Source organism: Salvia splendens, chromosome 5, assembly GCF_004379255.2.
Source record: "Salvia splendens isolate huo1 chromosome 5, SspV2, whole genome shotgun sequence".
Taxonomy (NCBI): Eukaryota; Viridiplantae; Streptophyta; class Magnoliopsida; order Lamiales; family Lamiaceae; genus Salvia; species Salvia splendens.
The window spans coordinates 24,188,623-24,201,908 of record NC_056036.1 but is presented as its reverse complement, the minus strand read 5'-3'; the positions used below and the strand labels follow the sequence as shown (position 1 = coordinate 24,201,908).

Sequence of the window (13,286 nt, the reverse complement as noted above, 5' to 3'; positions counted from 1 at the left end):
GAAGAGGGACATAGCGTCATTCTTCGAGAGATGTCTAGTCTGCCAGCAAGTGAAGACTCTACATCAACGATCGTATGAGAAGTTACAACCACTAGAGATTCCTGAGTGGAAATGGGAGCACATCGCCATGAATTTCAAGACGGGATTGCCAATGACTCTGAGAGGAAATACCGCCATTTGGGTAATTATAGATCGGCTTACCAAGAGTGCGCACTTCATACTGATTCTCATAAGCTACGGGTCCAACAAATTGGCTCAAATTTACATAAATGAGATAGTTCGATTGCATGGAGTCCTAGCGACTATCACGTCTGATCGTGACCAAAATTCACCTCAAGATTTTGGATAGGTCTACAGAAAGAGCTTGGAACTAAATTGAACTTCAGCACAACGTTTCACTCGCAAACCGATGGATAGTCCGAAAGAACGATCCAAACTCTTGAAGATATGTTGAGAGCCGTGGTACTCGACCGATGAGGAAGTTGGGAGGCAGCACTACCACTGATTGAGTTCGCCTACAACAACAGTTTTCAGGCAATGATAAACATGGCGCCGTATAGGGCATTATACGGAATAAAGTGTAGATCGCTGCTCTACTGGGACGAAGTTGGCGAGAGAAGAATACTTGGACCCGATGCAGTTGAAGAAATAGTGGGAATCGTTCGAAAAATTCGTGAAAGGATAATAGAAGCTTAAGACAGACAGAAATCATGCGCGGATGTCCGACGCACTGACTTACAATTCCAAGCTGGCGACAAAGTTTTCCTGAAGGTATCCCCGTCAAAAGGGATAGCACGATTTGGCGTCAAGGGCAAATTGAAGCCGCGATTTATTGGGTCTACGAAATTCATGAATGAGTGGGCCCCGTTGCATATCGACTGGCGCTACCACCAAACCTCAGTAATGTGCATAACGTTTTTCATGAGTCGTAGTTACGAAAATACGTGTTTGACCCGAAGCACGTGATCCGTTTCGAAGAAGTCGCATTGAATCCAGACTTGAGCTACGAAGAGAGACCCCAATCTATTTTGGACCGAAAGATCCAGAATGTGAGAAATAAACCTGTTCCTCGTGTGAAAGTACTATGGGAAAATCATGGGCATGAAGAAGCCACATTGGAGAATGAGGACAAGACGATGGAATTGTACCCAGAACTCTTCACTTGAGAGTAGCAAATTTCGGGACGAAATTTCTGTTAAGGTTGGGAGGATGTAACGCCCCGTTTTTCTAAACCTAATTTTTTTTGAACCACAAAGTACTTGCATTTAATGCGATTAATTTTGTGAGGGCCCGTGAATTAATTGTTGAGTGGAATTTGTCGCTGGACTAGAAATTGTGAAATAAATTACTACGTGAAGTTAAAATAATTCCTTTCCGTGAGGAATAAATATATTGGACTCAATTCGCGAGCTGGATCGAATAAATGGGATAAATAATCTAGTCCGTGATAAATAAATTGTGGACTGCACAATTTAAAATAAAATACAATGGACTGTGAATTAAACTAATCTAATTAAATATTTTCCCTGTTGATTTGGTCCTCAATCAACACTAATTAAATTTTTTTTAATTAAAGATTCTGTAAAGATTATCCTCCTCCGTGATGAGATTATTCTCCTCCGTAATCTGCAAATAAATACCAAACAAATCCAAATTAATAAAAAATATATATAAAAAAATATGAGGAATTTGAATCCTCCCCCTCAACCCACGTTGAAAAAAAAATGTTCCCTCTCTCCCCTAAATCTCTCTCACATCCAAACCACCCCTCCCTCTATATTATTTCATTCCCAAAACCGTTCTCTCCTATCTCTGCAATCAAGAAGACAAGGCTTTTTCTCTCAACTTTAATTCAAGGTAATTCTGCAGAAATTCCCCTTGATTTTGCACGTTTCTTTTGGAAACCAACTCATTCAATTTTCTTCCGGCAGAAATCGTGAACCAAACTCGAAAAGACGGAGCTATTGGTTGTTTTCTCAAGCTCTGTTCAAGGTATACTCCCTCCCAATTCCGATTCCTATTGTATACTTCATACTGGAGCATACCATACAATGAGAACTCAAATACTGCTAGAACACATCAATTAGGAATCGAACCAAACTGAAAGAAACCAGCACTGAAACCAACATCAAGCGAACTTTATAATCGAATACCGCGGGGATTAATCGGAAAATACGAAAGGAATATAACTTTGTAATAGACTTATCTTTCGGGGTAATCGGGACTGGTTAGGGGCTGTTCCGAATAAGTGAAATAATCGATCCGAGAAGCAAGTCAAAAGACGAACTTCATCCTGTTTCGGAGCTGTTCGGGGACCGTTCGAGCATTGTCAGCAACCGGACAGCGACAATACGGAGCAGCGACAGCAGGCGCCTGACTCAACGCTGCTGCTAGGCTGCGGTGACTCCACTGCGGCGAACCGGCGCTACCGTCGATGGTACAGCGGCGTGCGACGGAGGGCGAACAGACACGGCGACGACAGCAGCGGCTGAACGACGACCATTCCTCTCGCTGCAGCGACGGAGGCTGGCGAAGGCTGACCCGGTGACTACACCGTGATAGCAACATCATTTCTTCCCGGTGAGCAGTGGCCGGCGGCGTGGAGTGAATCGGGAAGGCAACGAGAATTTGGGAGAAATTCTCTAATTTTGGGGCTGAATTAAATGAAGGAGAAGGGAGGGGAAAGGCGATGGTGAGAAATAATTTTTGGGCTACCTTTTTGGTTTGGGCCTCACAAATTAAATGAAGAAAAAAATTGGGCTAAGTAAATAATTAATTTTGGGCCAGATTAATTAAATCCTTGGGCTGATAATTTAATCGTGGGGAAATATTTGTTTAGTTCTCGAATTAATTTGAAGTACGAAATAATATAATTGCGAAGGGAAATAGTTGTGATAATTTAGTTATGCGCTTGGATATTTTTTTTTTGGGATTTTATTTCGGCATCGTGGTGGGAATACGAGGAGCCAACGGAGAATCTTTGAGCGGCCGCCGAATAAGCGAAAAACCGAGAAAATGAGATAAAAGACTTTACTTAGGATGCATGCATTTTACTTATTTATTTGAAAAGTGTGTTGATTTATGTGTTATGTAAAATCTAAAGGTGAGACCTCGCAAGGGAATCGTGATCGCAAGGGAAAGAAAGTAATTTCGGATTAAGAACTTGAGGTGGGCTTTCTTTTACTAAACTCCTTTACGTTTTCAAAAGTATGATTATGGTGGAATAAGGGTGGTTTAAACAGTTATGTCATGCCATGTTTGTTTTGATGATGAGATTGTTGCCTGATGCCTAGTTTGTGAGTTCGCTCCATTAGGCTATAGGGCTATGTTGTGATTGTTGCCTGATGCCTAGTTTGTGAGTTCGCTCCATTAGGCTATAGGGCTATGTTAAACGAATTCGGGTCTGAGCAGGGCCGCAGACCCTATCAGGCTAGTGTACACAGGTGGGATCGTGAGCCGTCCTTGCTAGTCGGCCGGTCTCGTGGGCGAATAGTGTGGCCACACTTTCGTCGCACCATGGAAAGAGGATGTGATTGAATGATTGATGAGAAAGTGGGGAGATTGTTTTGACTGGCCAGTCTATGAAACTGTTTTGTGATACTCGATGATATTTATTTTCTAAATGTAAAACTCGAGTTCACTATGGTATGGATGACATAACTTTCATCAAATGTTTTCGGCATAAGCCCACTGAGTATATTAAGTACTCAGCCCTGCATGTGTTTTCCCTATGTGCAGGTTGAGCGGCGACGAGCAGTTGGTGGTGTTGAGCAATTTAAAACTGAAGCATGGTTTGGTTAGTTGTGAACTACGAGTGTCGTTGTGTCTCCACACATGACGTCACTCTTTCTCTTGAACGCTTCCGCTGAGACATTGTTTTTATTCATCAACCTTTTAGCTTTGAACCTAATTATTTGGATAATGTCAACCCCTTGACCCCTTTATTAAATATTAGTTATTGGTCAGACTCTTTATTGAAACCCTAGTTTCCTTCGTCTGTTTATTAGTTCTTTTAATCACGATCGCCCGTATTTTATAACCCTAAAGGGCGGTCGTGACAAGGATATTTCTCCTTCATTTTCTCTTCTAGCTCCCATGTTGCTTCTTCCTGTGCGTGGTTTTTCAACAAAACCTTCACTGTAGTAATCGACTTATTCCGAAGCTGTTGCACCTTTCGATCTAGTATTTCTACTGGTTTTTCTTCGTAACTCAGGTCAGGTTCTAGAACGATTCCTTCGTGGTGAATCACATGTTTTGGGTTGAACACATACCTTCGAAATTGGGAGACATGGAATACGTTGTGTACGTTCCCAAAGTTGGGTGGTAATGCCAAGCGATATGCTACTAGGCCCACTTCCTCTAGAATTTCATAGGGTCCAATAAATCGTGGTTTTAGTTTACTCTTGAGTCCAAATCTGGTTATTCCTTTGGAAGGGGCTACTTTCAAAAAGACCTTCTCTCCAATGTTAAATTTCCATTCGGTTCGACGTTCGTCGGCGTAGGATTTTTTTTTCTGCAGTGGTCAGTGTCTTGCCTCCCATGAGGGTCTCACGCGAGGAAAAAAAAAATAGAGTTGATCTAACCGTTTTAACTTTGATAGGAACTGAATTTGGGATTCCAAGAGAAATATTCGAATCGTTCTTTCTTTGTGTAGGCTCCAAGGTAGCCATGAAAATAAAACGATTATAATTATTTCCATTACATGAGTGTTTGGTTCACCACAAACTCTCAGCAGTTGCTTGCAACAAAGGTTTTTATGAAATGCGAAGACTAGGCTCAATTGGGCTCATTATGCTCACCCCAAGAAAAGAAAAGATACAACTTTAAAGGGCTTGAGCTATACCCATAGGACTTGGAAATTTTATTGTGGGAAGAGCTTGCCAGATGGAATAAATTGCGAAAGTGAGGGTATGATGAATAGAATGTAGATGTCAATAATAGGTTGCCAATAATATAATCAAAATGAACAGTGAAGTAGAAAAGTTTCAAGTATCCCCAGATGATAACAGGAAGACCTGAGATGGTTGGTTAAAAATGGATTTGAAAAGAATAGGAAAAACAAACAATTGCAATTTTCTCAACAACACTGTGATAGAAGATCATATCAACGGAATTTTTTTTTTAGAGTTTATAAGTAGTTCAGGGAAACTTAACTAATAAAGAGGGTAACAAGAAGAAACTAGCCAAGGGAGAAGCAATGTGCCAGCTTTAACATGGAGCTTGCAGAAAAGCTCAAATCAAGAGACAACAGTCATATTTGAATTCAGAAGATGAGAGTACTCATGTAAAACAAAGAGCTTGTCAATAAGTATGTCTGAAAACACAAAAGGTCAAATTAAAAGGTTTAAGGTCTCAACAGATGGCTGTTCCAATATAGTAAGACTGAAAATGATTGGTCTCAAGCGGATTTGAGAAAGAAGAATAACAAGGAACTACCCTTTTGGGTCAACAACATCGTGATACTATATCACGTTAATGAATTCACAAAGTTTATAACCAAATCACGGAAATTAACTAGTAAATAAGACAACCAGAGCAAACTAGTTTGGGAAGAGAGCAAATTACTTTAGACTTGGAGTTGCTAAAGAGCTCAAAGCATGATGGAATAATTATAGTGGGATTAAAAAGAGGTGACTATCCTTTATAATTTAATGAGTGTCAGCAAGCACATTTGAAAACATTAAAGGTCTACTAATGATCTTTGAAGAATATTATCATTGAAGAGACAATAGTTTAGGGAAACATGTTCATTATGAAGGCTATAAATAAAGCAGCCCCTATTATAGGAGTTTGGGGGCAAGAATTCAGAGAGTCAATGTATTGCTTTTATACAGAATGAGTAAAGAATTCCGTAGTCACTGGAGGTTATCAGAAAACATGAGGGAGCAAGCTCAAAACTGAAAGTGATGCACAACCTTGACATAGGAGAGGGAAGATAATTACCTTGCAAAGGAAGTCATTTAAGATCGTAATTCAACAAAAGTATTTTGATCAGGGGATTCGAGAAAATGGAATTCATGGGAATCCAAGTAAGCGTTGGTGATGAATCTTCTTGGTTAACTACAATGGTGATACTCCGTTGTTTAACTCTTTATAGAGGATGGTAAATGAGATATGGGAAACTTTGGTCACAAGGTGCTTTCACTTCACGATCACGTCAGATGACCATATGTGGGGATTACGACTCTTTGGTACTCTTGGTTCGTCATAACGCTCATCCTCGTAACACGTCATTTCTGTTTACTTATGTTGTAGAGCTAGGTTCTTTGTTCACATTGTAATCATATTGTCTTGCTATATATGTGTACATCGCTTAGTTGGATCAAAGTTATGATCCTTTGGAGTGATTGGATCGTCACAAAAGACAAAAGCTAACCTAGATTACTCATGTCATTGGGACGTAGGAAATGACATCTAACCCCTACCATCTTTCTAGAACATGGTTTTGTTATATGTCGGATTGCTTTTCTCGTGACGAAGTTTCTTTCTTATCCCGTCCTTTTCTTTTCGTCGCTCAGGAAAGCGAGAAATGTTCATACTGTACTTCTAAGTTCGAGTTCATATTATGTTCTAGAAGGAACGCATAACTAAGTATTCTAAGTTCTAGGAAATTTCGATTTCCCCTTACCATCAACATGATTCAATGACTACTCAAAAAGATGTATCATTTCACAAACTCAAAAAGAGGCATCATTTCAACAATTGGTACCAGACTCATATACTTTATACTTTCATATTTCAGTACCTTTTTCCATTCAAGAAAATTATTTCTTTTATTCATACATTCGCAATCTTTAGCCAAGAAAAGACATACTAACTCTTTCTTTAAGCACGCTACCAAATCAAGAAACATCAACTCTTTCTTTAAACTCAGTATTTTCATCTGTTCAATCAAATTAACTGCATGAGTTATTTCTCCATTTCAAACTTTCAAACATCTTGACTTTCTTTTGAAAAAGAACAAGTTACATTTTTCTTCATTGAGCGCGATTGGGGGAAAGTGCTAAGAGCATTTTCATCGATTAGACAATCTAGTGGAACAAGACTAGACCAAAGATTTTCAAAGAAGACTATGGGGTTCAGAGCGAGAAAGAATGCTCTGATACCACTCTGTCACGACCGCATTTTCTAAGGATAGAAAACACGGTTGATCGCGACTAGGGGAGGATTAAAGAAGCGGGGAAGAAAGGGGAAAATACAAATCGACCATAGCTCGAAATAAAATCAGAGTTTTGAACAAAATAGACTTGAGTCTTTTAAGATGCACAACGGAAACAAATGAACGCGGTTCCATGTATGAAGACATGAACCTCCGAGAGTCAAAATCTGACTGAATTAAATGTCTTGTCTCAATAGCACTTCCTCCACCACTTCGCTGCTCAACCTGCACATTTAGAAATATATGCAGGGCTAAGTACAAAAAGTACTCAGTGAACACATTGCCGACAATTACACATATACATTTGAAAATATTGTCAAGCCATCATCACAGTAACACTCGGGGTGTTGTTGAAAAGACCCGAGCTTACTAAAAATATCACATTGGACTGCAGTCCCTTTTTTTCCTGTACTTAGCCATATCTGATCACATTGTGCCGTCGAGATGGTGTTCTCGCACGGTCACCTTCTCTGCCCAACATGTCAGAGGTATTCTTGTGCCGGGAAGGTGGCCACCTTCCTCGGTCACCTGCTCTGCCCAACATGCAGAGGGAGCTTGTGTACACTAGTCCGAGTGGGGACACCACCCTCACTGGGACCCGAATTCGACTTATATCATCATTCATAATTCACTTGGCCGTAGCCAACAGATAGGCATCATACACAAAAACATTTATGGCAAGACAACATCTTTAAAAATCACGAACATGTGTTCGAGTTTTCATAGAATACGATTTGTATTTTTCGTATAAGAAAGCTCACCTTGATCGTTTAGTTCCCTTAACTTGAATCTTTCGTTCCGACTTTACTTGCGAACATACCCTTTTGAAAATATCACAACGTACTAATAAGACTCGAGAAATTCACATACTTATAGGAATGCATGCCCCTACTTTATTTCTTTTATCGTTTGTTCACCGTTAGAAAATTTTAGAAACTTGCATATTAATTAAATTTATTAAATTGAGAAATTTAATTAATAGCACTTCTTTATTAAACTTAATTATTTCTGTGACTTGAGAACGCCGTCTCCCTCTTTCTTCCCATTTCCTTAGCGACCGCCCGAGGCGTCGCGTGAGACGCCGGTCGGCCGCTCACGCCCATAATTCCTCCGTTGGCTCCTCGTATTTTTCTCAACGATATCGAATTAAATCCTAAGATTTAATTGAGCACATGAATTAATTATCGAAGATGTTTTCCCTCGCAATATATTTATTTCGGACTTGGGATAAATTATTCATCCTTCGAAATATTCCAAAAATTAACTAAATAATTCTCAACAATTAAATTATCGGCCCAAGGATTAATTAACTTGACCCAAGATAATTGTTATCTTAGTCCACCTTATTTCACCAATTTATTTAGTGAGGCCAAAAGAAAATAGCCCAAATTAATATATCCCCATCCTTATTTCTCCATTTATGTAATAATGCCCAACTAATAAAAGAAGCTCCAACTCAATTCCTTATTTAATTTTACTCCAACAATATTAAATTTCCAAGTCTACTAGTTTAATTAGGTAGCCCCAAATCCACAAAATCTCTCGGCCCAAAGTAAATTAATTATTAGGCCCCAAATCCTTAAATCCAAATTCCTTCATTTAAAAGGGACAAGCCCAATTTCTTTATTCTTCCATTGGGCTCTCTTTTTCTTTTAATCCAACATGGCCCAATTCTAAAGTCAATGAGTCAAATACTCCATTCCACTCCCATCGGTACTTCTACAGAATGTTTCCCCAAATTTCTTAAATCTTTCAAAAAAAATCCCTAAGAATTAGTGAAGGAGCAGCAATTTCCTCTCTTCTTCTCCGACGAAATCGCGTTATAGTCGGCTCGCTCTCCACCGATCATTGTCACAGGCGTCTAGTCCTTTCTCCCGACGAGGTTTCCGACAGAGAAGGTGTCACTCCCTGCCTCCCTGCGAAGTTACCGATAGGAAGGAGGCGTCGCCTCCCTTCCACGGCGTCGATACCGGCCGCCGCTGCCTCCAACTCCTCACCGCCAATCCTCCGTCGCACGCCGTCGCTGCTGTCTAAAGTCAACCGCTGCTGCTACCGCTGCACAGAGTCGGGCTGTTTGTTCGCCCCTGCTCCGTCGGTGGTCGTGCAGCCCCGAAACATCACCGCAGCCCCCGATTCGTCCCGAAACCAATCCGAACCACCCCGCAAGGTAAGTCCCTTCTACAAATTATTTTCTTTCGCAGTGGGTGTTCGATCGATTATGCTCAAATAATTGTGTTATTGTTCTGTTCAAATAATTGTGTTATGTGTGGGAAAGGTGGATGATGATATGCTGTGAAACAATTGCTAAAAGTTCATGCTTTAGAATCGAGTAAAAGATATACCTCCGTGAGTAGGACGTTGTGGAGTTCACAAGGCTGAAAAGGGAGGTTCTTGAAGTTGGAAAATTTCAATTCCACAGTTAGGATTGATCTAGGAATTTGGCACCCTTCGAAGTCTGTCGTGGATTTCAAAAGAAAAGATCTCCCTGAATTTTTGTTGCGGCTCGTTGCAGTGATAGGGAAGGGAATGGATCATCTGTTGTCTCTTTTTTTTTAGATGAATAAACTTTGGTGAAAGGATGAGGCGGTGGAAGGGTGAGGCGGTGATGGTATTTAGGTGTGAGGAAAAGCAAGTGGCCTGACATAATCCTATCTCAAATATTCTTCTTTATCTGGAGAATGATTTCATTCTCTAATTAAATGCACCATTTAATGCTGTGTCTGAAAAATAATTGAGCCCAAGGGATCTGCATTTCTTTTTATTTATTAATATATATATATTTTTTATTAATTGATTATTTATTTATTCGTTTATTTAATTTGGTGTAGGTATAATCGGTTCAAGTTCGTGGCTGTCCGCGTTGAAGCACCCGATTTTCTTAGAACGTAGGATGTATAAATTAAATTTTGTTGGACTTTTGTTGGATATATCGGACATTAGAATTTTGATTATAGTAATTTATTTATTAATTTAAATTTATTATATTCATATAGGTGTATTATATATTTGCGTGTTTTATTCACTTGCCTATTGTCAAAACAAATAACGACAACAATCTAACATAGCTCGGATTTAATCGCATAAAAGTCACTTATATAAATAATCAAGCTAATAATATAGTTTATAATAATATCGGCTTAGCGGGTCGTTACAAATAGCCCCTCTATCACTCACAATCTTCATTGGCATTCCATGGAGCTTAAAAACTGAATCCAAGAATACCTCGGCCACTTTCTTTGCTGTGAAGGGGTGAGATAAGGCCATAAAATGTGCATATTTACTCAGCCTATCAACCACCACAAATATAGTATCATAACCTTGAGAACTCGGTAAGGCTTCAATAAAATCCATTGAGATATCTGTAAAGATTGCAGCAGGTATTGGAAGTGGCTGTAGTAAACCAGCTGGAGAAGCATTGCTCGGCTTATATCTCTGACAAATGACACACATTCTGACAAACTCCTTAACATCTTTCCTTAATTTTGGCCAGTACAATAGAGCAGCTATCCTCTTAAAAGTTCCCATTACTCCAGAATGGCCAGCCAAAGCAGATCCATGAAAGATGGACAAAATCTGAGCTTTTAAAATCAAGTCATTTCCCACCACCAACTTCCCTTTCCTCCTTAACTCCTCACTAATCCAGGTGAATTTTGGATGGGGATCTGCATTCTGTTGTTTCTCTGCTATCAGCTTCTGTATCAGAGGATCCTTTTTCCATGAATCCTTAATTTTTGGAAGTAACTCCAGAGGAATTACAAAAGAAGTCAGTGCATAGGTCATCACCTCAGGTACTCTGGATAGGGCATCAGCTACTGAATTTTCACTGCCCTTCATATATCTAATCTCATAATCAAATTGCATGAGCTTAGTCATCCAAGCTTGTTGAGTAGGAGTAGTCAATTTTTGCTCTATCAAATACTTAAGACTCTGATGATCAGTCAAGATAGTGAACTTCTTACTCTGTAAATAGTGATACCACTTCTTGATGGCCATCAAAATGGCTAACAATTCTTTTTCATATACTGATAAATTCTGATATTTAGGGGATAGAGACTTACTAATGAAGGCTATAGGATGCTTATCTTGCATCAGCACAGCTCCAATCCCAATCCCAGATGCATCAGTCTCCACTATAAACTCCTTAGAAAAATCAGGCAAGGCTAGCACAGTAGCAGTAATCATGGCCAATTTAAGTTTCTCAAAGGCTTCTTGTGCCTCTGTTCTCCATCTGAATATGTTCCCCTTGATCACCTCAATCAATGGTCTAGATAACACCCCATAGTTATGCATAAATCTTTTGTAATATCCAGTTAAACCCAAGAAGCTTCTCACCTGCTTGACATTTTTAGGTTGAGGCCACTGTCTAACTGCCTCTATCTTTCCTTCATCAGTGGAGACTCCTTTATCAGATATAACATGGCCCAGATATTATACTTTTCTACACCCAAAAGTGCATTTACTTCTTTTAGCTAGCAAGCTGTTTTTCCTCATCAGTTCCATAACCAACCTTAGATGATGTTCATGAGCTTCTTGACTGTCACTGTAAATGAGGATATCATCAAAGAAAACCAATATGAATCTTCTCAAGTAACTTCTAAAGATGGTATTCATCAGATTTTGGAAGGTAGCTGGAGCATTTGTCAAGCCGAATTGCATGACTAGAAACTCATAATGTCCTGAGTGAGTCTTGAAAGCAGTCTTATGGATATCCTCAGGCTTCATTCTCACTTGCCAGTAGCCGGATCTTAGATCAATTTTAGAAAACCAAGCTGCTCTTCCCAACTCATCCAACAACTCTTCTATCACAGGTATTGGATATTTGTCTTTAACAGTTATAGCATTCAAAGCTCTATAATCCACACACATTCTCCAAGTGGAATCTTTCTTTTTGACTAGCACAATAGAGCTTGCAAAAGAACTCTCACTATGCCTTATAACTCCAGCCTTCAGCATATCATCAATCATGGTTTCAATTACATCCTTTTGATGTGCAGCATATTTATAAGGCATCATGTTCACTGCATCAGCTCCCTCTTTCAATACTATCTTGTGATCATGCTCTTTCTGAGGAGGCAATGTTCCAGGCTCCTCAAATATCCCAGTATACTCTTCAAGAATCATTTGTAGGTTTGGCCAAATCTCTTCCACACTAAGCTCATAGCAACAGCTTACATCAATCTCAGCCTCTGGTATCCACTGATTCAATTTCCTTCCATTCACATCTTCCTCTTCTGGATTCAATATATGTAGGAAATTTAATTGTTCAGCTTTTGGTGACCATCTTTCCCCTTGCAGCTTCACTTCTTCACCATTGATTTTGAAAACCATACTAAGATTATTGAAATTCCACTTAATCTCACCTAAAGTAGACAACCATTCTCCACCTAAAATGAGATCATAAGTTTCTAAAGTTATGAGATAAACTTCTGCTTGAAACTTAGACCCTTGCATCTCCCACTCCAATCTGCTACACTTCTGATTGCACTGTAGGATTTGTCCATTTGCCACTTCCACAGCTTTTGAAGTAACATGAAGCAGCTTGCAATTAAGTTTCTGGGCCACTTTAGCACTTAAAAAGTTATGAGTGCTACCAGTGTCTATCAAGATTCTTAAGATCTTTTTCTGACATCTGCCCTTAATCCTCATTACTTGAGGCCCCTCCTTTCCCCAAACCGCATGTAAGGAAAGCTGCAACTCAGACTTCTCCTCTACTTCTTCTTCGTCAGTTTCCTCTTCTTCTTCACCATTTTTTACCTCTCCTACTTCAAGTAACTGCACCACATATGATTTCCTTTTGCTGCACTGATGGTTTGGAGTAAACTTCTCAGTGCACCAGAAGCATTCTTTTCTTGCTCTCTTCTCATCCATTTCCTTAGGAGTTAAGTTTGTGCTAGCTCTCACTCCTCCAAACTTGTTACCATCCTTGTTACCTCCACTCCAATTACTCAAGGTTCCAACCTTATTAGTAGCAGTCACAGACATAGGTTTACTACTGGAGTAGTAGCTACTGTTAGATTGCACATGGCTTTGATTAACCTTAGTCTTGACACCTAAAGCTCTAACAGTAAGCTCTTGTAATTTAGCTAGAGAGTAAGCTTCAGACAATGTCTTAGGTCTAAACATACGC

The 13,286-nt window shown here is 39.6% G+C and overlaps 2 long non-coding RNA genes across 2 annotated transcripts; one reads left to right on the top strand and one right to left on the bottom strand.

Annotated features, from left to right (window-relative positions):
* Positions 1–1,411: 1,411 nt before the first annotated feature.
* On the bottom strand, positions 1,412–9,950 carry LOC121805132. The gene is made up of 3 exons (XR_006051264.1): positions 9,502–9,950; positions 7,921–7,980; positions 1,412–1,626 (listed from the first exon to the last, which is right to left on the bottom strand). It is a non-coding gene; the product is annotated as an uncharacterized LOC121805132 (long non-coding RNA).
* LOC121805131 lies at positions 8,175–10,147 on the top strand. The gene is made up of 2 exons (XR_006051263.1): positions 8,175–9,326; positions 9,988–10,147. It is a non-coding gene; the product is annotated as an uncharacterized LOC121805131 (long non-coding RNA).
* The last annotated feature ends 3,139 nt before the right edge of the window (positions 10,148–13,286 follow it).